Source organism: Panulirus ornatus, chromosome 58 (assembly GCF_036320965.1).
Source record: "Panulirus ornatus isolate Po-2019 chromosome 58, ASM3632096v1, whole genome shotgun sequence".
NCBI classification, from domain to species: domain Eukaryota; kingdom Metazoa; phylum Arthropoda; class Malacostraca; order Decapoda; family Palinuridae; genus Panulirus; species Panulirus ornatus.
The window spans coordinates 36,192,327-36,203,821 of NC_092281.1; the positions used below are offsets into that span (position 1 = coordinate 36,192,327).

An 11,495-nucleotide genomic window follows, 5' to 3' on the forward strand; every position below is an offset into this window, starting at 1 on the left:
AAGCTTCGGGGGGGATGGGTGTTTACCCTGACGCCAACGGAGAAACTCAATATTAGTGCAGAGATCTTTTCCTCGGTAAAGAAAGTGTAGCCGGACTCCGCCCTCATGAGGTTACTGCACGACAGCAAAGATCCCCCTTTGGTAGGCTGTGCTATAGGCAGCACAGCTCCGTCAAAGATCTCACTCCATAAGTGAACTTATATAGATTCTTTTTTTAACATTTTGTCTTCTCCATAAGGAACTCATCAGTTCTTCTCCAGTGAAAGCAAAAAATCATCGAGAAATTCATTTGTCTTCTCAATATCAGGATCTTGTGGCTCTGTGTGGGGGACGTGGCTGGTGGGCTGTGTGTCTGGCTGAGTCTGGAGAGCGGGGCTGGTGGTGGTCTCTGTGACTGGTTGTGTCTGGGGACCGGGGCTTGTGGTCTCTGTGACTGGTTGTGTCTGGGGAACGGGGCTGGTGGTCTCTATGACTTGCTGTGTCTGGGAAGCGGGGCTGGTGGTCTCTGTGACTTGCTGTGTCTGGGAAGCGGGGCTGGTGGTCTCTGTGGCTGGCTGTGTCTGGAGATCAGGGGAAGTTTTGGGTATGAATTTCAATATACTGTGAGCGATATCGTCTCTCAACCGATTCCTCTCGATCTTCTCTTGCACGGCCTTCATGATACGTTTGGGCGGCTTTCTCCATTTTCTTTGCATTTCAGTTGGTGATCCTGCGCCATCGAGCCACATGATACCAGAATAGTATCGTTCCTGTTTCCCAACGGGTCCAATCTTGGTGTCACACATGAAGACGAGGGAACCCAAATGGCGGCCGATGTTTACGTTGGAAGCCACGGGCTCGTTATGTATCTTGCAGTAACTTTCATACCGTTGCTGCAGCTCTTTCCTGCTGATAAGGTACCGCTTCATAGTAATAGTCTTTCCCTTCATTTGAACGAAGGTATTCATGAAACTAACAAAGGAAGCCTTTCCTTTGTAATCCCGTTTGTAGTAACAGAAAGCCATTGAAGACGTGGACTGGGTCAGGCGAAGTTACACAGACTAACAAGATAGTCCTTTAATCACTGGTCCTGTATCAGCACTGAACTCGAAATACGTCAGAACGACAATTTCAACCTAGGGCTGGAGGCCCATTTGATGATATTCTCACGTCTTGCTCAACCAAGTAACCTCGGTTAGACCTTGTTTATATTCAAATATAGTAAAGCTAATATAGTGAAGCTTGATGATTCTATTCATATGTAAGTTGCAATGTAGTTTATATATATATATATATATATATATATATATATATATATATATATATATATATATATATATATATATATATATATATATATATATATATATATATAGATATATATATATATATATATATATATAAATATATACATATATAAATATATATATATATATATATATATATATATATATATATATATATATATATATATATATATATATATATATATATATATATATATATATATATATATATATATTTTCAATAATGGATGGTTCTTGGCTCCTAAGGTGATTTTGTTGTTGGAGTGGGACCTCCAGCCATTCTGTCCACCTTTTCCCTTTCTAGACATGCGGTGGTGCATTGGGTAGTGTGGCAACCTTCGTCTTCATCTTTTTGGGTGCAGGCTTCCAAACCTCGTGGAGCAGTTGTGGGGTTTGCTTCTTTGCTGCACCTGACATAGCCATCTGGGCGTAGCTATCTACCCGGGCTGGTGGGTCAGCCAGCATAGCTACACGCTCACTCGGTACCTGGGCTGGTGGACGAGTGAGCCTCCCTTTCTTACATGGCTACAGTTTGCCTAACGACCTGGGGTTGTGGAGCAGCCATCCTTACTACCACCCAGGTTGGTTGGGCAGCCTTCTTTCGTTTCTTTGCTACACCCTTCTGGTTGGGCTGGTTGGGCAACCTTCTTTTTCCTCTTCTTCGATACAACCTGCCAACCGAATTCGTCAGCTGATGGGTCCTTTTCTTTCATGAATACAACTTCTGTAGCCACTTGGGCTGGCCGGTCAACCTTCAGTTGTAGGTAAAAGTATATATATAGAATAATGTGGTTATCATCAGCAGCCAGAGGCCATTCCTCACTCATTGCCTGCAGTGTTCTTGATTTTCTGGAAAGTTCTACGAGATTCTGGTAAGATAATTACCATTGAGAGGACGTTGTTAGGGGACAGTTAGGTTCAGTTTAGAGTTTGTTGTGGCATGGTTCTTTTACTGTGTCGTATCAGCCAGATGGGTATTTTTTTTCACAATTTTCGTTAAAGTTTCTGTTTTCTAGAGGCATAATCTAGAACACTATTTTCCTTATGTTTATCATTTTTCTTGTTATAGTTTCATTATCATCATTAGTTTTGTTATTGTTGACTTTCAGATATTTGATGTTATGTTTGTGATTCCCGTGGAAGCGTCTGACATCTTGCTAGAAGACTTTCTGGTCACAATATTTCTGCACTGGGGAGTTGATCGTATTCTTTTATTGCAGGTTTTGTTATTATCTTGCTTTACATTAAGGTCTACTGGAGGTTTTCCCAATGTTGGTAGAACATATGTCCAGCAACAGGAGATGGCGTAAGATACAGTATTGATGAAACTTATCTATCTATATAACTATCTAAATATCGCTCTATCAATCTAGCAATCTAACTATGTTACTATCTATCTATCTGTTTATCTATTGATTGAGAGGGTGAAGGCATGTACAGAGCATCAGATTGGGGAAGAGCAGTGTGGTTTCAGAAGTGGTAGAGGATGTGTGGATCAGGTGTTTGCTTTGAAGAATGTATGTGAGAAATACTTAGAAAAGCAAATGGATTTGTATGTAGCATTTATGGATCTGGAGAAGGCATATGATAGAGTTGATAGAGATGCTCTGTGGAAGGTATTAAGAATATATGGTGTGGGAGGCAAGTTGTTAGAAGCAGTGAAAAGTTTTTATCGAGGATGTAAGGCATGTGTACGTGTAGGAAGAGAGGAAAGTGATTGGTTCTCAGTGAATGTAGGTTTGCGGCAGGGGTGTGTGATGTCTCCATGGTTGTTTAATTTGTTTATGGATGGGGTTGTTAGGGAGGTAAATGCAAGAGTCTTGGAAAGAGGGGCAAGTATGAAGTCTGTTGGGGATGAGAGAGCTTGGGAAGTGAGTCAGTTGTTGTTCGCTGATGATACAGCGCTGGTGGCGGATTCATGTGAGAAACTGCAGAAGCTGGTGACGGAGTTTGGTAAAGTGTGTGGAAGAAGAAAGTTAAGAGTAAATGTGAATAAGAGCAAGGTTATTAGGTACAGTAGGGTTGAGGGTCAAGTCAATTGGGAAGTGAGTTTGAATGGTGAAAAACTGGAGGAAGTGAAGTGTTTTAGATATCTGGGAGTGGATCTGTCAGCGGATGGAACCATGGAAGCGGAAGTGGATCATAGGGTGGGGGAGGGGGCGAAAATTTTGGGAGCCTTGAAAAATGTGTGGAAGTCGAGAACATTATCTCGGAAAGCAAAAATGGGTATGTTTGAAGGAATAGTAGTTCCAACAATGTTGTATGGTTGCGAGGCGTGGGCTATGGATAGAGTTGTGCGCAGGAGGATGGATGTGCTGGAAATGAGATGTTTGAGGACAATGTGTGGTGTGAGGTGGTTTGATCGAGTAAGTAACGTAAGGGTAAGAGAGATGTGTGGAAATAAAAAGAGCGTGGTTGAGAGAGCAGAAGAGGGTGTTTTGAAATGGTTTGGGCACATGGAGAGAATGAGTGAGGAAAGATTGACCAAGAGGATATATGTGTCGGAGGTGGAGGGAACGAGGAGAAGAGGGAGACCAAATTGGAGGTGGAAAGATGGAGTGAAAAGGATTTTGTGTGATCGGGGCCTGAACATGCAGGAGGGTGAAAGGAGGGCAAGGAATAGAGTGAATTGGAGCGATGTGGTATACAGGGGTTGACGTGCTGTCAGTGGATTGAATCAAGGCATGTGAAGCGTCCGGGGTAAACCATGGAAAGCTGTGTAGGTATGTATATTTCCGTGTGTGGACGTGTGTATGTACATGTGTATGGGGGGGGGGTTGGGCCATTTCTTTCGTCTGTTTCCTTGCGCTACCTCGCAAACGCGGGAGACAGCGACAAAGTATAAAAAAAAAAAAAAAAATCTGAAAGTCAACAATAATAAAATCATTGATATATGAAGTATAACAATGTCATCTCAATAGCAATTATCTCACCAGAATCTTCTAGAACCTTCCAGAAAACTATCAACTCTTCAGGCAAGGAGGGAAGAATGGTCTCTGGCTATTGATAAAACCATATTATTCCATAGATATGTTTATATATACATATTTATGTATGTATATAAATGTATATATAACGTACAGAATAATGCGGCGCATCATCAGTATCGAAGAAAACTGAAAAGATGAGGTCCCACCGAGATTCGAACTCGGATTGCTGGATCCAGAGTCCAGAGTGCTAACCCTTACACCATGGGACCTGATAAGAAAAGATGTGATTTCATCTAAATGTTTTACATATAATCAACCAGAGGCCATTCCTCCCTCCCTGCCTGCAGGGTTCAAGGTTTTCTAGAAGGTTCTCGAAGATTCTGGTAAGATCATTACCTTTGAGAGGTCGTCGTTAGGTGACAGTCAGGTTCACTCTATGGTTGGTGTTTGTAGTTGGTTGTCCGAGGATGTTGTTATACTTGATCAATTTTGTAATTGTTGACTTTCAGGTAGGAAGGACTCATTTACGATGCATCCTTGTACTCACAACAACCTTATGAGTCACTTCAAGATTTATCTTCACTACAACTTTATCTTCACTACACTATTAAGGTTGAAGTCAATGGTCACATTCACTACAATCTCAACACGACTGGTCTTATACCTGACCCATATCATCACTACATCCATGTACATGTATTTCTTGCAGAATAACGCAGATATCACTGATTTCTGTGAAAGTTGACATATACATCCTTACGTATCTATCGATCTATCTAATATCTGGGTTTTACCTATCTATCTATATATCTGTCTATCTATGTATCTTTCTAAATCAGAAAGTCAACAACAATATCATTAATGATACGTATAACTACGTCCTCTCAATGGCAGTTCCTACCCAGAATCTTCGAGAACCTTCTAGAAAACCTTGAACCCTGCAGGCAGGGAGGGAGGAATGATCACTGGTGGATTATATGTAAAACATTTAGATGAAATCACATCTTTTCTTATCAGGTCCCATGGTGTAAGGGTTAGCACTCTGGACTCTAAATCCAGCAATCCGAGTTCGAATCTCGTTGGGGCCTCACCTTTTCAGTTTTCTTAGAAACTGATGATGGAACTAAGCCATATAGTTGACCTTCGATGGACATATATTTCTTACGGCCCACCATTTTATTTAAGTATGGAGATCTCACGGCAGAGAGTAGACGTGTGATATTCAAAATCAAAAGCCGCAATTGTCCTCATGGTAATGGTCGACATGTTTGCAGACAGATGACACAGACATGTGAGAAGTTAGACAAATATGGACGTTCCTGGTTGCTCTATAGCCTAGGTTTATTATCACTTGTAATGAAGGAGAAATGTTGCTCATTATTCCACACCTTTTTATTTAGGCTAGGCTAGGCTAGGATGACTAGGGTCCATAACGTAACAGAGCTGGGAAATGCATCATATCGGATCTGTATTTGTGCAAAATGGCGCAAGTTTGTGGAAGTGACTGACGCAATGCCAGAGAGAGTGCACCTCCACCAGAAATAATGTCTCAGACCATACAATATCTGCTGTTGGACGACCAGGGGACATTAGACCAATATATTCCTGTAGTTTACTGCTGTTACCAAACACGCAGCAAGACATTCGTAAAAGCGTTAAACTGAACTTTTCCATCGGTTTTCATATCTTTAATTACTTAAACCAGTTCCAACAGATGGAAAAAATCATTTGAAAAATTAGAAATTATTTGCCTATAAAAAGCATTTTGATCGATCGTACCAAATATTCGATTATTTCTGTACCCGACAAAATATTCAGTCACTCCTATATCCGATATTTTTCCTGCTGGCTGGTGCCGTTAAAGTCATATGGTAATTTACCGCAATTAGATTATAGATATATTCATCTATATGGAATGGCTCAGCGTGAAGAAACATATATATTTTCACTAAATCCTCCTCTTCACTACACTCCCATCTTCACTACATAGTTCTAACACAACATCTGGACTACACCATTGTATGACCACCTTATCATATCATTGTGTTCTTATCTTCACCAAAACCTCGGCAAAATTGATGTTTTCTTTTCACATCTGGGTAGATGGCCGTCTTTATGATGACAGAGAACACACATAACATATTAAACCACTTATCTTTAGTCACTTTAATCTAATTTTTGCTGATAAAAACGAATTATAATGACAATCCTTTTGTTCTGTGACGGGACATTGTACGGATGAAGGAACTGTAGTGAGGCACATGTATTAAACTATTGAGAAATAAACTTAACTGTATTGAAGTAATGACTTCACTATATTAGACTTCACTATATTAAGCTTATATTTTATATTTTATTTATTATATTTTGTCGCTGTCTCCCGCGTTTGCGAGGTAGCGCAAGGAAACAGACGAAAGAAATGGCCCAACCCCCCCCATACACATGTATATACATACGTCCACACACGCAAATATACATACCTACACAGCTTTCCATGGCTTACCCCAGACGCTTCACATGCCTTGATTCACTCCACTGACAGCACGTCAACCCCGGTATACCACATCGCTCCAATTCACTCTATTCCTTGCCCTCCTTTCACCCTCCTGCATGTTCAGGCCCCGATCACACAAAATCTTTTTCACTCCATCTTTCCACCTCCAATTTGGTCTCCCTCTTCTCCTTGTTCCCTCCACCTCCGACACATATATCCTCTTGGTCAATCTTTCCTCACTCATTCTCTCCATGTGCCCAAACCACTTCAAAACACCCTCTTCTGCTCTCTCAACCACGCTCTTTTTATTTCCACACATATCTCTCACCCTTACGTTACTCACTCGATCAAACCACCTCACACCACACATTGTCCTCAAACATCTCATTTCCAGCACATCCATCCTCCTGCGCACAACTCTATCCATAGCCCACGCCTCGCAACCATACAACATTGTTGGAACCACTATTCCTTCAAACATACCCATTTTTGCTTTCCGAGATAATGTTCTCGACTTCCACACATTCTTCAAGGCCCCCAGAATTTTCGCCCCCTCCCCCACCCTATGATCCACTTCCGCTTCCATGGTTCCATCCGCTGCCAGATCCACTCCCAGATATCTAAAACACTTCACTTCCTCCAGTTTTTCTCCATTCAAACTCACCTCCCAATTGACTTGACCCTCAACCCTACTGTACCTACTATCCCTGGGGATAGGGGTGAAAGAATACTTCCCACGTATTCCTCGCGTGTCGTAGAAGGCGACTAGAGGGGACGGGAGCGGGGGGCCAGAAATCCTCCCCTCCTTGTATTAACTTTCTAAAATGGGAAACAGATATTAAGCTATGCTAGGATATAATCAGTTCCCAGGGTATATAAGGGCGGGAGCCGGGACCGAGAGCATCATTTGAGCTGTGACCTCTGTAGAGCCTTGCAAGCTCCCTCAACCTTTCCTCGAACACTTCAATATAATAATGTTCACCAAGGAGGTAGGACGATTCTCCTTTGTCCAGAAGATGGAATTTGAAAATGTCCATGTATTTGACATGGGCTATGGCTGTGTGGATATGGAGGTGGAATACCCAGACGTGGAAGTGATGGATGGAGTGGAATTTGGCTGTGTGGATATGGAGGTGGAATACACAGACGTTGAAGAGATGGATGGAGTGGAATTGGTGGAATACCCGGACGTGGAAGTCATGGATGGAGTGGAATTTGGCTGTGTGGATATGGAGGTGGAATACCCAGAAGTGGAATTGGAGGAAATGGAATATGGGTGAAGCTCGTATGAACGCCATATGGATTTGGTGAAGGTTGACCTCGTAATGTGTTGACGTAAACTAGGTCAACAACTGTGACCATGTGGCGGGGAGGGCCACATCCACCAACCACATAGCGAACCCCATCACGGAGAAGTATCCTGGCTGCATCCACGTATGATCCTTTTCTTTGTAATGGACTTCATTGGATCCACTTATGATGCTTTACTTTGTAATGGACTTCATTGGATCCACTTATGATGCTTTACTTTGTAATGGACTTCATTTATAAAGAAGTTATTTGGCGAACTAAATACCACAGCGACAACCGGAGCTCCCATGTAAGGGTTAGATTCCCGGCAACGGTGACAAACGCTTCGGAAAAAAAAAGAAAACTCATCCAAACCCAAGAAAATTGGCTGATGGTTCCAAATGGTAATAATACCGATGAAGCCAGCCATACTGGGGGTAAGGGGGCTTTAAGTTTGGTCAAAGATGGTGGAAGTGGTGGGGGGAGACATTGTGGCTGACCAAACCATGTAGTAACAGCTGTCACTCAGGTGGGAGTCATTTATCTCATGATTTGACCATTGCCACACCTCTATCACTGCTGCTGGCAGCCCTCTTGAAGCAATGCAAGACCAAAGCAACGCTAAGTACCAACAAGATTTCCTTTTTCATTTCAATAAACGTGAGCGTTGATTCAAAAGGTTTGTTTATCTTGAGTTGGATTCCTACTTTCTCTCGGGTTTCTTCGTCTGCAGTTCCACATGCTTTTCTCTATATCTCATACCACTGGGCTGGAGTTGTGTTCAGAAAACAAGTTTTAGGCCCAAGTTGCGAGGAATAGTAAGTTCAGAATATGCATTGAAATTGTCAAATGTTGACGATCGTGATATTAATGGATTCCTTAACTGAAAAGTTAATGATTGAGACTGTGTTTTGTCATGACGTACCTATTCCTCCATGTGTCCCCACATCTTGTGCAAGGCTTTGAATTAGAATTGGAGGGGGTTAGAAACCACTTCATACCAAGTCTTAAGACAAGAAAATCGAGGGGTAATAATAACACTATTGTCAAAATTCATCAACTAAGACCAGGAATGATGGTCCCGGGTGCCCAAAGGGGGATGAACGAAGCTTCGAGATGGTATCGAGGTGATGAACACCAAGGGTGAAAGTAACTCTGATGAGAGGAAAGGGGGAAGAACACTGATAACAAAATGTTAAAGGGTTGGTCATCCTCCTCGCCTGAGTGATAGGCGTGACGAGGAAATGGAGGGAATTAACTCTGGAGGCGGAGAGCCAGAGACACAGTGACCTTTGTGTAGGCTGAGGCCGTATTTCCCCCTTACAGTACATTTGGAATTTCACCAGAAGCTACAGAGGACAGTACGACTCTGTAAGTACCACAGGAGTTTTAAGATTTCGTTCAAGGAAGATATAGACCTTATGTGACTGTCAAGATCAATGATGGTGTTAGATTTCCTACCCACTTGTGGTTCTGAAAGTGTTATTATGGAGGGACCAGATGTAAGGGAGACATGCACTAAGATTATCATATTTGATGTTCCCACATATTTAGATCATGAAGATTTTCAATTAGATGACGGATTTATTGGGGCTAAATGACGTGGTTAAACTCTGATAAATCTGAGCCTAAACCATAGTTAATTGCTTTGATAAAGGGGTTAGATGTTAGAAGTTAGGTAGATTCCTTTTTGAATTTAGAAATGGTTTATCTGCAGCGCTCAAAGTATAGTATACAAGCTAGGCTTTTAAAGTGTCTCAGATCTATGGAGAATAAACAAAACTCTATGAAATTATTTCGTATAATATAGTAACCTGTAATGAGGTTAGTGATTTTGTATATTTTATGCAACCTACGTTTACAAAGTTGATCAGGTAATTGGCCAGATATATATATATATATATATATATATATATATATATATATATATCATCTTGGTGTATGGGAAGGCCATATGGGAGACGGAGAGAGAGGCAGCAGCAGGAGAGAAATGATCAAACCGTCCCGCTTGTTCATAGTTGCTGCCTGAAATTTGTCTTCTGATAGTTCTACAGTTTTTGTTTGTGTTTGTTATACTAATTAGTAACATAAGAAAATTGTAATATAATGATTAAAGAAAATTATAGTAATTATAATTTAGAATTGTTATAGGTCAAGATTTGTACGTGAAGCGGAAGACCAAAATATGGTACGGGTCAGCCAGTCGTGAGTGTAAGCGACAGCTATTGATAGTTACTGGCTTTAATTTATGATCATTTATGATATCTATTTTTTTACTTTTCTGTTAGCTGTTTTAAGTATTTGTTTTGTTTCCAGACTAAAACTTCTCTTATATGTTATTTTTTCTTGGGAAATTCTAGTTAATCGAGACGTTTATTAAGAATTATTTTTGGTCAGTTTGTTTTGTTTGAACAGACATGCATGGTGGTAAGGGACAGAATAAAAGTTACGGTTTGTTTATATTTGTTATCATTAATTAGTAATTTTCTTTTCATTTCTATCATTAGCTGGTTAAAGTGTTTGTGATATATTTAGACAAAGTTCTTTTTTCAAATCTTATTGATTACCACATGAAAGCTAGGCTCTATAAGTGTCAAGTAAACAATATGTGATATTTTAAATCGAGGTGCCATTTACCACTTGCGTTTAGATATTTGGGACCCTTGGGGATAGATTTGCCAAGATTATCACGGCCAAATTGACTGGATGGCAACCTAGGAGCTAGGCAGAATTGGATATCATAAAAACCCTGAACAGTCGGTGGTTCCTGGGGCCTACCCTCCATCCTCTTGTAACTACGCTGCTGATTACCATTTTGTTCTTTATATTTTTCAGAGGAACAAGACACTTCTGCATCTCTGTAAGGTTAAGGACTCATTGAAATGAATTCTTCAGATATCATCTGCAGTAAAAGGTAAAGTTGACAAGTTACTTTGCTCTTCTTCATAATGGGTCTCCCCTGATGTTTTCAATTAATGTTTAGCCTACCTAAGTTTTCCATTCGCACTAATATATTTGGATGGTGTACGCAGACTGTAATTTGAAAGGAATGGCCTCGCTGAGCCCCAAGATGACCCTGTTTAAGAGAAAACTTTTATTGTGAAGTAAAAATGTCGTTCAAGATGTAAATCATTTCCTAAGCTTTTCTCTTTTCCTCATGTTGCCACATTAAAGTATTTAGTTGAGCTAGTTTGTTTTTCCTTGAAACTGCATGAAATATTCATATGTGTGTAACTATGATTATTCCAATGATAATTTCATTTTATGGATTTCCCATGTTTTATGCTGATATCTATCTTCTTGTGTTTAATTACTTCATTCTGGTACCAGTTTTCACAACGCAATTTGTACATTTGATTCTTATATTTGGACTCCAGTTTATTCTTGCATTATGACTTCACCAGTCTAGTGACAACAAAATTGGCTGTAATATTACTAATCCATGTAAACTGTTTCATTGTTTATCTTTGCTATGTACTGTACACCTCCAGTTGC

At 40.6% G+C, this 11,495-nt stretch overlaps 1 non-coding gene across 1 annotated transcript; it reads right to left on the reverse strand.

Moving 5' to 3' along the window:
• Nucleotides 1–4,413: 4,413 nt before the first annotated feature.
• Nucleotides 4,414–4,485, reverse strand: TRNAQ-CUG (transfer RNA glutamine (anticodon CUG)). The gene has a single exon. It is a non-coding gene; the product is annotated as a tRNA-Gln (tRNA).
• Between the last annotated feature and the right edge of the window lie 7,010 nt (nucleotides 4,486–11,495).